The following is a 14,589-nucleotide window of genomic DNA, read 5'->3' as shown; positions in this document are numbered from 1 at the left end:
CAGAAATTATAACAAACTGTCTCTCAGACCACAGTGCAATCAAACTAGAACTCAGGACTAAGAAAATCAATGAAAATCTCTCAACTACATGGAAACTGAACAACCTGCTCCTGAGTGACTACTGGGTACATAACGAAATAAAGGCAGAAATAAAGATGTTCTTGAAACCGATGAGAACAAAGATACAACATACCAGAATCTCTGGCACACATTTAAAGCAGTGTGTAGACAGAAATTTATAGCACTAAATGCCCACAAGAGAAAGCTGGAAAGATCTAAAATTGACACCCTAACATCACAATTAAAAGAACTAGAAAAGCAAGAGCAAACACATTCAAAAGCTAGCAGCAGGCAAGAAATAACTAAGATCAGGCCTTAAGGCTTTATCCTTCTATCTCACAGAGGATATGTATTTCCTTAACTCAAACAGCAAATAGCGAACAACTAAATCCATGATAGAGAGCTAAAGTCTAGGGCACTAGAATGATTTTTTAAAAAATTACTACTAAAAAAAATAACGACTTATAATTTAGGAATAGTAACATTGCTTATCTAATATTTGCTACAGACATTTTCTCCAGTAGTTTTGCTTAATATCTTGTTCATGTTTTTGATCTATGAAATTTTATAATTTATATAAAACTAAATTGTGATTTTTGTTTATTGATTTTAAATGCAAAATTTGTGTTATATGTAGAAATATGATTTATATGTTGTTCTAATTATGATGTTTAAAATTTAACTTAAAACTACACATGAAATATGAAATATAAATTGTGATGAGAGGTACAGTTCTTTTTTTCTAATTATGTCACTCCTCACACAGACATTATTTTATCTACAAGTAAAAATTTTTAAAAATGGAAATGATGACCATAAACTATCTAAAATTTTAAAACGTTTTAAATTTTCACCCATTTTCTAAAGCAAAGATTGTAAACAATTTTTCATATGTAAGTCTAACAAAGATTTTTAAAATGTTTACTAGTCAGTGAAAAGTTACATTGATGTTGGCATTCCCATAAAATGCATTTGGAAATGTAAACTGAAAACAGCTTTTCCAAAAATCAAGTTAATGATGTCTTCCAAAGTCTTATAAATAAAATTAAATCATTGTACATCTGAATGATTATTCAAAATGTGAAGAAGAGGAATCTGAGGCAATGGGACCTGTAAGCACACAGACAAATACTTTCCATGATCTTAAGTTGAGACTATTCACAATAGCAAAGACTTGGAACCAACCCAAATGTCCATCAATGATAGAAAGGATTAAGAAAATGTAGCACATATGCACCATGGAATATTATGCAGCCATCAAATAGGATGAGTTTATGTCCTTTGTAGGGACATGGATGAAACTGGAAACCATCATTCTGAGCAAACTATCACACGGACAGAAAACCAAACACTGCATGTTCTCACTCATAACAATGAGAACACTTGGACACAGGGTGGGGAACATCACACACCAGGGCCAGTCATGGTGTGGGAGGGGGAGGGAGAGCATTAGGAAAAATACCTAAAGTAAATGACGAATTAATGGGTGCAGCACACCAACATGGCACATGTATACATATGTAACAAACCTGCATGTTGTGCATGTGTACCCTAGAACTTAAAGTATAATAATGAAAAAAAAGATAAGACAGAATTTGAGACCACCCTCTTGTTAGGTTCATAACGAACGTTCAAGGGGAAATGCCAAGACATGCTGACTTTAAATGATGAAGGATCATTACATCATGTTAAGAATTTGCATGGAATCTTACCGTCCAAGAGGGACCGTTGGAGTTTCTTGTTATGTTGGTTTGCTTTTTTGTTTGTTTGTTTGAGTTTTGTTGTCATTGTTATAAACAGAAGAGAAAAATACTGAGAAGTATAGAAACATGAGCAACTTGGAAAGACCATAATAATAAACAGATAAAAGTATATGAAAGAGAAGGCACCCTAAATGAGGAAGATATTAGAGGAGGAAAAAAGTGATGACATTCAGATCATAGCAGTAAGTAAGATGATAACACCTAGTGTTGATGGTATGATTGCTATTAATGTGAAATATTATCGTTATCATTCCTCTTTGACATGAAATGGACATTAGCAAATGGTCAGTAGATCTATCCTTCCACAGATTTTCAAAATACAGCTACAGTTTTTGGTTTAAAGTACTTGTTATTTTTCAACTATCATATTTATCTGTAAATAAGACATAGGTAAAAAAAAATGTACTCCAAAGCCAAACACAGATACACTTGTCAGTGCCTATTGTTTCCAGTTATGTGTAATTATAACTTTCACCTTCCTTATAATTGTTCTCCACTTCTTCATTCAGTGCTTTATCAGAAAGTTCAGATACAAATATAAAGAGCAAGTTTCAACTTTTCAGATGATCATACTCTGATGAAGGAAATAAATTGTTGTACTAACAATGTCCAAATTGCTTTATTAAAGGTACTCACAGAACTAGCCACTGATGATAAGGCAAAGGCAGGACATAAGCTCTCATTATTATTATATGTAGCTTTACTAACTTATTAAAGATGTCAATCCCTGGACAAGTAACAAAATATGTCAGAGTTTAATACATAGTAGAATATAGATAACAGTAAGTACTTTTACACCAGAGCAGTGGAAACAATCAGTTTGGCCTGGGAAATTAGGTAAAGCATTGAAATGGATATTAATCATTGATTTTTAAGAACAAATACGACTTTTTCAGGCTTAAGGCTAGGGTGTCTTAGGGAGGGAGGTAGTTTCAGGCAGAGACATCAACATAAATAAAGGAATACAAATAAACAAAGACATAGGGAGTCTGATAATATTTGAATCTAAGATAGGCAATAGGATGTATAAAACAAAAATTCTGAGTAGGGGAGGGAATAGTTGTGGAAGATCCAATTCGGAATCTTGACTGAAACTAATGAAGATGTTTGGTTCGGTTCATAACATGATTAAATGTACATTGTAAACATCAAAACACTATCTCTGAAACAGAGAATTGATAAAGTTGACAGTCCTTGTGGCAAACAGCTGGTTACAGCAGTGTCTTTTAATATCTTGTCACAAAGATGATTAGTAATAGAATCGATTTTATATCATGATTTACTCCTCGTATTGTTTTCCCGACTATGGCTACTAACCATGCACACATATATGGAAGTCTTCAACAAATTTTCTTAAAATGATGTTCAAGTAACATTGTCATTTTCTGTTATAATCCATTCTATCCTTTTTTGCTCTTTCAAACTTAGCGATCAATGAGCACACAATTAATTCATGATCTACCAATGAATCTAGTTAATTGTTTGAAAAATAATAAGGACATTATTACAATACTAGTTCAAAGAAACATGGTGGTGCCTCAGCTGAGAATGTATCAGTAAGAACATAGGAGAGGAAATATATTCAGGGGAAATTCTGAGAGGAATTTTTAGGGCTTTGTAATGAATCAGATACAGAGGATAAGAACATTATGGGGATCAGGCATTACAACTAAGTCAAAGTATGAACCTGTTAAAATAGAGCTTGAGAATGATCCCCTTATAATAAGTATGGTGTAATAAATGTGAAATTGTCTTGGCATACCTTATGATATCAGAAATTGAAACATTCATTTTTATACACTCATAATATTTTTCCCAATGCTTGATTGGTATTGGAATGCCTACATATTTTGAGCATTAAACCGACTGTCTTTTTGGGACTCAGTATTGAATAAATAATATATAATAAGTTAAAAATAATTTTCAACCTTGGGTTATACTTTCAAAAAGATATTTATAAAAATGACAAGTGAATATGTTATTAAGGTTTTTTGTTTATTTAAACAAGAAAGTTAAATGTCAAAGTGACATTTCTGTGGCAATTTGATGATATAATCACTAAGAGTTAGATATTTTTCCTACAACCCCTCTAATGTACCCATTGTACATACTTTATCAACAGCATGAATTGCAAAGGGAAAAATTATAGTTTTTCTACCTTAGTTTTCTATCATGGGTGATTACAATATCAACCATAGCAAATGTTGTTTCCTTCTTTTAAGTGTACAACATAATTTTAAAGGACTTAAGTACTATGCTGAATCAGTTCTTTTGTTAAACAGTAGTAACTGCTGCAACCACAGACCAATGGAGTAGTTTTACTGATTATTTTGGCAAGAATGTGTCATGATACATATATCTTGAGAATTCTCACTTGGTTCTCCAATCCCTAATTTTAAATATCCTAAATACAAACTTTTCTCAAAATTTTATTTTGTAATACACAGGGAATCTTTCAACAACTCATATTTTTTCCTTGCATTCCTTCAGGCAAATAAAAATTACACCTCTTTTTAATTACAAAGGCAGAATTTTGAGGGTATACCTAGTATTAATTCTATGTGCAATTTTAAGAAACATATTTATGATTCAAATATATTTTAGTCGACTACCATAAATACATTCATATTCACTTTCATGAAAAAAAGAAAACAATCACATGTTGATTCTTAATGGTCTGTGATAAATGGTGAAATTAATATGTCATATTTAAATTACTTTGACAATTCATGTAGTGTAACAGCAAGTTCCCAACAATGCTCATGAAGTTTAATGATGTATTTTTCACATCTATGTATATGTTTATTTGGCCCAGGTGTTAAAAAAAAGTTTGAGCGTAGAATCACATGTAGACTGCTTGGTTTTGAACCCTAGCTCTAGCACTTACAAACCAATGACATTAGTCTGGTCACCCATCCTCTGTGTTTGCGCTTCAGGTTACTAATCTGTAAAGTATATATAATTGTAGTACTATTTCTTTGCGTCCTTATGAGGTTAAATGTTTAAATTTATGTATATGTGTGTGTGTGAAATTTAGAAGAGGTCCTGGCATTTTTAAAGTCCTTTTCAAGTGTTAAAACAAAAACAAAGATGTCTTTGTAACATTTCATTGAAGAAAATTTTTTGCATAGTAATTCTTCTTCTTATTATTATTTTTGAGACAGAGTCTCGCTCTGTCCCCCTGGCTGGAGGACAGTGGCTCGATCTCCGCTCACTGTAAGCTCCGCCTCCTGGGTTCCCGCTATTCTCCTGCCTCAGCCTCCCGAGTAGCTGGGACTACAGGCGCCGGCAACCGCGCCCGGCTAATTTTTTGTATTTTTAGTAGAGATGGGGTTTCACCGTGGTCTTGATCTCCTGACCTTGTGATCCGCCCGCCTCGGCCTCCCAAAGTGCTGGGATTACAGGCGTGAGCCACCGCACCCGGCCCGCATAGTAATTATTTTTACTTACACAAACATCTTTCAGTTTACTCTTTGAAAGTAAATATGTGTGTTATATGTGATGCAAAAATGTGAACCTTAAATAAAACAGTTAATCAAGATATAGCGTGTTTAATTTAAAATATTTCCACTCATTTTAGCAAATATTTTACACATCTTATTTCTTATTTCTCCTATGTTTTGGGCTTTGACTGATAGGCCCTGGAAACATAAAGAGAAAAGAGATATGTCTAAGGAATCCATATTCTGGTAGAAGAAACTAACATAACTATGTAATTAATCCACAGTGTGATAAATTCAGTGAGAGACAGACAGACACTATGTTAACATTGTGCCAATGAATACAAGACAACACTTAGTAAAACCAGTGTTAAAATGACATAATCTAAGGCTTGGTTCTTAATTCTGAAGGCATTGAGAATTACTATTGGCCATGCCCATGTGTCCTCAAGCTTAAGGGACAACCTTATGCTTTCTAAAGCAGACTGAGATTCCAGAACACTAGATTTTAAATTTCATTCACTGGAAGTTTCAACAAACAGAATTATCATAATCAGTAAATGCGCATGTATGATTGGAGGAGTATGAGACTAAAGATTGTAAGACCATTTAAATTATAACAAAAATCTAAGCGAGGTATAACTAAAATTGGACAGTGGCAAGAAGAGTAAATAGGAAGTGTCATATTTGGGTGGTAAGAAGAGTATATATAAGGCAGAATTTGGTGACCAAGAAGATATGGGGAATACAATGGGGAGAAAGATGTAAAAAGTCTCTGAGATGCTGGTATTTTGGTAACAGTAGAAGTAATAGTGACATAGTATTAGAAAATAAAGAAAAAAGAAGTTTATGGAAGAGAAAAGAGAACACTACAGGTAATGACTTTCATTGTAAACATGCTGATTTGAAGTATCGTTGGGATAATAACTGAGGAGTTCAGTAACTGATTGAAACCCAGATAGGTGTTAGAGTTGGAGATAAAGATTTCCTTAACCATGCTAAGTGAAAGACGGCAGTAGTTGCGCTCCTGCAAGAGGTGAGGTGTGAATTGATAGATAATATGGCTAGTAACAAAAATCTAGAAAATGCCAACAAGGAAAAATTAAGAATAAGGAGTGATCAATTGGACATTTTTTGCCTTTTTTTAACTATTCAGTATCTGACAATTTCTTGTTATTTAAGGAGAACCTGTAAATATGTAGAAAGGGGACCTGCTATCCACTACAAAAGCAAAAATTGATCAATATTTTCATTTCTCTCTGCCTAGCAGCACGGGAACAGAAATGTGGTCAAAACTAGTTTAACCACATTTTCCTAATTATGACTTTGGCTGGTGAAATGTGGGGTAAGAAAACTGGGTTTACTAGAAGTTCAGAGTTCCCTGATAGTGAGAAATCACGGTGTCCCTGACAGGGACATAACCCATTGTTTGGGGGCTATGATCTTTTTAGTGATTCTGTGGTCTAGCCAGGTTTCCAATAAATCACTTTTTTCTAAGTTAAGCCAGAGTTGGTTTCTGGGAGTTGGGTATGGGCAAGAACAGAACAGAAACAAAGGAAATAGACACTATGCAAATGTCACAAGAAGTCATATTAAATAACAAACCTTATAATAGTTGGTTGCTTTGTGGGATGCAATTTTTAAAATATAGTATTCAGTTATGTGTATGTTATGTGTCACTGATATTGCCATGTGCTTTGTACTGCATTTAATAAATGAGAGAACTTTACAAAATGATTACTGAACACCTACTATGAGATACTTTGGCAGTGGGAATAAGTAATGAACCAGACAAGATAGCTCCCCGCATTAGTAGAACCTGAATTTTGTTGCCATTTCAGAATTTGCTGTTGGCTTTTATAAATATATTGTGAAGTCCCAGATAAAGAACAGCAGTTAACGCTTTACCCTCCGTTTTGCTTATTACAAGCAACTATGCATTGACAACCAGATGCCATTAGACTTTCTTTTTAATTGATAAAAGTATTTACAAATTGTTGTCTTTATGATGTCTTATCATTTTAATTTATTCATTTTTGGTTCCTTTTACACTCTGCTCTATTTTTTTAATCCTTTCTTGAAAAAACAAGTGCTAACTTGTAATTAGTCATACCATTCAAGTCTCCAAGGAGAAAGTTGATAAATGCAAAGTTTTAGTTTGATTTAAAATGTGGATTCACAAGGAAGCACTCTGACTATAAGCACCTTTCCTGATTTTACAGATTCTTTTCTGTTGGTATGCTGAAGTTAATAAAGACAGTGTAAGACAGAGCTGTCCTTGCCGTTTGTCCTTAGCTGAAGTCCTGGGATATCTCTGTAATTTTAGGTCTTAGTTTAATCCATTGCTTTATATCAGAGAAGATAATTGTGATTTTATATTACATTTAAATAAATTAAAGATACTAATAGCATTTTAGCGATCTCATAATATTTTGAGATAATGCTTCCAGTATCCTCTTATTATTTATTTTGAGACTTGAGTTCCAGTGCTAAAGAAGATTTTTTTCTTTCAGCAATAAGATTTGTTTAGGTGTAGTTTTTCATACTGGGCACATTTCTTATAAGATGTAAATCTCTTGAAGAGAAAGAAGATAAAAATTTACACATTTCAATATATTTATTTTAAAATTAAACTCAATGAGTGGTTTTTACTTCTCATTTTCACATAGAACCACTTTTTATTTTAGGAAAGAGAATATAGGCCACTGGTTTTATTGTAAAGAGTCTTGATTTGAATTCATGTGTTCTGAATTTTAGTACTGTACTTTTAAATGGCATCTCAGAAGTGCATCATTTTTCTTCTTTCTTCTTTGCTTCCTTCTTCCCTCCCTCCTTTAGTGTGTGCACATCTACTATTAATTACCTAACCTTTTTTCCACACTTACATAGTAGGAAATCTCAGAATCAACCTTTTATTTTCCTTCACATTCTTTCCTATGTCTGTTTTCTTTGGTGGCTTTTCAGAGGATCACAACCTTCTGTATATTCCTACCAGGCAGTGACTTTCTGCATGCTGGAATTATCATCCTCTCCCACCCAAGACCCTACCTTTGGGGAGGATTGTTTACAGAAGACTGAGGAAAGGTGAAACCTTCACTTTAGCCAATCAGACTTTCAGACCAAACATAAGGTTCAACAAGGTGATGGAAGTCATAGCCATATCACCTTCACATATACAACTGAACTTGTGACCAAGTTCTTTGTATTTATTTTTTGCTTCCTTTCCATTCTTAGGGATTCAGTGGTACACAATATTTAAGAGCATGAGCTTAAAATCTGCCTCTACTACTTACAAACCATGTAATCTTGGACATATTTCTTGCAACTCAGTTTCCTCATCATTGGAAAACAGCAATAGTGACTATCTCATTGGCTTATTGTGAGAATCACATATATTACATGCAAAGCACAGAAAATGCTTCCTGGCACATCACAAATGTTCAATACAAGTTAGATATTCAGCCAGGTGGGGTGGCTCATGCCTGTGATCCCAGCTACTTGGGAGGCAGAGGCGGGTGGATCACCTGAGGTCAGGAGTTTAAGACCAGCATGATCAACATAGTGAAACCCCATCTCTACTAAAAATACAAAAAATAAAATAAAAAAACATAGCTGGGCGTGGTGGCGGGCACCTGTAATCCCAGCTACTTGGGTGGCTGAAGCAGGAGAATTGCTTGAACCCGGGAGGCGGAGGTTGCCCTGAGCCAATATTGTGCCACTGCACTCCAACCGGGGTGACAGTGGGAGAAGCCATCTCAAAATAAATACAGAAATAAAGAAATAAATATTTTAAAAATGTAAGTATTCTTCTTAGAGCAATAATAAAAGATTTTTATTACCTTCTATGTGAATTATGTTGTTATGAAATTTTAACTGGGAGGCCTTATTCGCCTGAATACTTGAGTCATATTCCTCTTTTTAAGTACAATTGACCATGTCTATGGGTTTTAAAGTTTCCACGCTGCCTATGGAGTCAAATTTGTTTCATCTAATATTTAAAATGTTTGCAGTCTGGCCCCATCAGTCATTCAAGTCTCAATTCCCAGGGGATCAAAAGTAAATTTCAGCCAAAATGGCTTACTAAATGTGTTGTAAATAAAGTCTGGACTTCCTTATGCTGTTGCTCAGAAAGATCTTATTTGACATGCCTTTAATTTACCTGCGTGCATTTCCAAAGATTTATGATCATAATACATTGTAAAAGGAAAGAGTATGTGAAAGGAATTAGCATAATCTAATATGTTTTATCCATCCAGGGCAAGGGAATTTTGAGATGAATTTCAAATATTTTGTTTCATTTAATTTTCCGGTTACAGTTTTCTATAAATCAGTTAGCCTGATTTATAGAAAAATTTGAATCTCTGAAATATTTTTATTTGTCACTTATACTTGAATAAAGGAAAAAGTAAAAAGAAAAAAGAGCTATAAGCTTAGAGAAGTTAAGTAACTTGTTTGATGTGAACTCCATTGCCCACATTTTAGGTCTCCATTGCCCACGTGGTTACTGATGATCAGATAGCTAAGAATAGAAATGAAGCTAAGTATCTTTTATTTCTCAAAGTTTAAGCCAAATTTGGATAAATATGAGGTATATATTTAACATTTTTATTTAAAATAAGCAATATATTTTTCCTTGTCATGGTTCCCCTTTCTGTCCCCTCCAAAATCTAAGCTATTCTGTAATATCTGTGCAGTTATAGCAAATTTGACCGATGTTTCCATTTTTGTTTCCACAGAAATGTGAGAATGACACAGTCTAACATATTTCTTGGTGTTCAGATCTTTGTTTGGTAGAAAGAATTTGATTATATTTTCATTCTGTGAATTTCTCTAGAAATTATGACACTGTTCTTCCCACCCTTGCCAGTAATGTTAACGAATCTGGGTTTGTGAAAAATTTCCTCTTCTGTTTAGTCATTTCATTATTTTCATGATGTGTATTGTTTGTATTTCTATCAAGTTAAGAATTTCATCAATTGGCATTGTTAAAAGCATAAAATGTGGTATGTGTGTATATGTGTGTATTTTGTGTGCCTGTTCAGCATACTGAAATGCAAATGTTCAAGGTGATATTTCAACTTTATTTCTTATATTTTGTTTACTACATTATGGTATACCACAGGAAAGTCAACTTTTAATCCTATGGTTAATAGTTCAAAAGTCTTATCAATTAGTTATTTAATACTTTCTAGTAACATTTTGAAATCTTGTCTATCAAGAGATCTGAGGTATAGATATTATGCTTATGTTTTAGATGTTTAAAACCTTTTGTTTAATAACTGCTCAAAATTTGGGAAAGGTCCTGGCTGAATGGCCTTGAATAATATACCCGAGTCCTAGGAATCTGAGCTATAAAGCTAGAGCTGAATGATAAAACATTCTTTCTTCTACAGGAAGGTTTGTGTGAAGGATGAATTTATAGGCATTTATCATATTTCTGAATGAAATCATATGTACAATAGTGTCAGTTAAAACTCCTGTCCTGGAATGATTACAAACTAGATGGTGCTTTTCCTTTATAACCTATATGCCCTTGGACATGTTTCTCAACCACTTTAGCCTTAGTTTCTCATCTAAAAGTGAAGTTAATACTACTTTTTACCTCAAAGCAAAATGAATGGTTTGAAGTCTATGTGGAACCCACAACCTTTATGACAGGAAAGTCAAAGAGACTGACAGGTCACATGTGCCAGCTTTCCCTAGGAATTTTGATAAAGTAATCAGAAAGTCTAAGAAAAGATAGCTAACAGATCTTTGTTGTTGTTGTTCCATTTGCTCCTCAAGCTGAGAAGCAAGATGGGAGCAAACAGGATCAACAAGCTTCCTCTAGGGGCAGAAAAGAGAAGACATTGGTTCCTATTTCACAGTGGATTGACAAAGGTGTTTCCGTAGGTAATAATGTTTTGGCTGAGGGATGTCAGTTAGCACAGCAAGCAATACACTGGGACTGGCCAAAAAAGACAAAGGATGATAATTATATATTTGTAATTTGTCTGAATATTTAAAAAGGTGGGGAAAATTTGGTCTGTAATACACCTAGAATTGTTTTCTTCTTAATCTGTTTTGTGTGAAAGGATGTAAGTGACAACCTCCAATTATCACAGAACACCATGTTTTACACCATATTTACTCCAGTTTTGAATGATGAGTTCTATACCTAGCACAGATACATAAAACACGTTGTAGAATTAAAAAATATTTTGCTAATGAGTGAGCATTAACTTATTAAAACTACTACTAATACCTGTGAAGAATATATTTTGGATAGATTATGTCATTATTAAATAACATAAATAACTGAATAGCTAGAAAAAGATTTCTGAGCTTCTAGAGTAGTGTTTGCAAAACTAACTCTCAATAAATGCCTGTTGAATAAATCAAAGTGGGATCTCCCAGTTGCATATATTACTGAACTATCATTTAAGGGAAATGCAGAGAATAATGGCCAATCCAAGAGAGATTTTTTGCTAGGGAATTCTGTAATCTTGAGGTGCTCATACATGAAATAAATATTTATTCCCTTTGAAACCTAAAATAAATATTTTATATAACTTTTAAATTAACATGAAGGTAACTTCAATTCTGCATATAGAGATGAGAAGTCATCATGGAAGAAAATTCAGAGGCCTAGAATACAGTGGAGTTAGCTGCAATCCTGTAGGTGTTTAATCAATATTGGAGAATAAACACAAATAAATTGAGAACTGGAAAGTTTAGAGTAAATAAAGAGTATTGTTAATATAGCTAATTCTGTGTATATGTTTTCAACATGTCAAATATAAAAAGTGCACAAAAAATTAATTTGGATAAAGAGAATATTGTTTGACTCTATTAAATGTTTATATGCACTCAACAATTTTGACTCACCAAAATCCACCATTTTAAAATTGGCCACTCTTCTGTTTTATGAGATCAAGAGTAACATGAGTATCATGTATTACTCATAAATGAGACACATTCTGGCTAATTTTGAATATTATAGCCTCTAAAGAATTTTTAAAAAGAAAAATGAAAATTTTGTGATTGCAAATATATTCATAATCCTGCTGAGTCAGCAGTTTTTCTGCTAGTAATGTTTAGATGCTCAAAACAAGTCTACTGAATTGCTGAAGTGCATCACAGCTCTTTGGTTATTTTTGATTTTTTAATGCTTTCTTTTAAATATGTGGCATTCAGCTAATTCTATGACTAAAAATCTGACTCAACAACAGAGTTTTTAATTTACCAGCAACATGTGGACATTGTATTACTCAGCTTTCCAGGGAAAATGGATTCTTCCCCAGGAAAACGAACAAGCTGGATTCCTAAATCCAGAAATGGTTATATTTTATGAAGTGTCTTCTGTCTTGTTATTTTCTGTACCCCAGTTACTATCCCTGACAAAGTCTAATTTGGCGCTGCTCAGATCCTCAAGACTCTGCACATGGATTTGTTACTCTTTGATCTCCAGTTGCTCTTTTAGTTAGCACCATACTCATTTAGAATTCATTAATTAAATCAAATATGTTGGTTTGTTTCCTAAATCAATCCTATTCTCCATAAATATTCTTATTCCATTAGCTTCTTTTTGCTTTCAAAGTGAAAAGCATTTATCTTTCAACCTTCAGCTTTAATTCATGAGCATCTTACCACCTCTTGAGAAATTCATGGCCAGAAAATCAAGAGTGGGTATTGGAAAATATGGATAGGGGGTGGGATGTTTAAATATGTGACAAGAAAAAGTATAGAGTAATTGAGTGATTTTTTTCCTGAAGGGATAATTTAGCAGAATATATCATTTTTATTCTATTTAATTGGGTTGGTTTTTACTAGTTTTACTATTATAGTGAAAATAAAGTATAAATATTGATTTTTCTACAATCGGAATCCTCTGAAAAGAAATTACTGAGGGTTTGTTGTAGTGGAAAAAATATCCAAAGCCATTTCCCCAACAGAAACATGTTAATTGTAATATTACAAGTATTCTCACTATTTTACCTAAAGAAGTGTCAGTAATAATGATGTCCAGAATATAATTTCTCCACAATTTCCAAATTCGTGTTGTAACTAGCTTCATTAAGATTTTAGATTACTTTTAATATTTGTGTAGAGCACATTTTAGGACTTTAAAATGATCAAGTCCTTGATCTTCCTTGAGTTCCACAAGAAGGTGTTCACTTTGACAAGTATTCACATCAGCAAATCTTTTTCTGGTCAGTCCTGTTTGAAATATTCTTACCATAATGAGAATGAATAATATCTAATCACAATTAGTGGTATGAATCATGAATAGAAACGAATATGTACTCTGTCATATAATATAGTGGATGTAATTAAAGATACCTAAATTGAAAAGATAATAATCTTTAACCTATACTTTCTAAATAATATTATTGTGTTAATATTTTTCCCTCAGTAGCTAACTCTAAATAACATAGAATTTGAGATGAAATATATTTGTTGTTATAGCTACATATTGTCAGAGATCTAGGAAGTAATAAGATATGTTAATTAAGAGAGATAAGGAACGATATATAAGACAGTATTTTTAATATCAGAACACATACTTGACTTTTTAATTAAAATGTTTAATAATTCGATTAATGTGACAAAGTACACAAGGAAAAGAAATGTAAGGAACTTTCATAATGTGACCAAACATTCAAAAATGCAGAAAAAGAAAATCACGTCCCTTGAAAGGCTGATAAAAATATTAAAAATAGTTTCATATTTTCATGAAAGGTTTGATTGAATTGATTCAAACAACTTTTTCCCAATACAGTAAACTCTTGTTTATCAAAATCTAGTTTTTCTTTTGTCAACTAAAACCTACCTTTTTAAAAGCAAGTTAAAATAATTTTTTTAATGAAGTTATTTTTAAAATCAAGTATAAAAAGGTCTATGTGACCGATCAAAGAAGCAACAGAAATTGGTTAAACGCCATATTCAAGGTGCTTTTCAAAGCTTTCTTCTAATATAAGAATGGAATCAGGTTATATGAATAACATCAGGCCCAAGCTCTTTTCAAAACCTTATGGCTCTAGTGGAGAAAACAATACAACATATTCTGTTCTTTCCCTACATATGCATTCCCCAGGGATGCATACGTCCAAAAAGAGAAAACAGATATTTTGAGGAGGTCCTAAAATAACAGGAAGACTGATATTTGATCTTATAGTAAGAGTTTTTCTGTATTACTTAAAACCCCAGAAAGTCACATTAAATATGATATCTCCACTCTTCTTATTTTTCTTCCCCATTTAGACCTATAGAAAACAATTGTAAATATGTTTGTGTAAGACACTATAAGGAATTATACTTTTCCCTTAACCTCAGAGTATAAGTAA

At 32.9% G+C, this 14,589-nt stretch overlaps 1 protein-coding gene across 1 annotated transcript in view; it reads left to right on the top strand.

Moving 5' to 3' along the window:
- The window catches only part of ST8SIA4 (ST8 alpha-N-acetyl-neuraminide alpha-2,8-sialyltransferase 4), a 99,103-nt gene that overhangs the window by 36,651 nt on the left and 47,863 nt on the right, over positions 1–14,589 (top strand).

Source organism: Mandrillus leucophaeus, unplaced genomic scaffold (assembly GCF_000951045.1).
Source record: "Mandrillus leucophaeus isolate KB7577 unplaced genomic scaffold, Mleu.le_1.0 Scaffold696, whole genome shotgun sequence".
Lineage (NCBI taxonomy): Eukaryota > Metazoa > Chordata > Mammalia > Primates > Cercopithecidae > Mandrillus > Mandrillus leucophaeus.
This window is presented reverse-complemented; position numbering and strand designations above follow the sequence as displayed.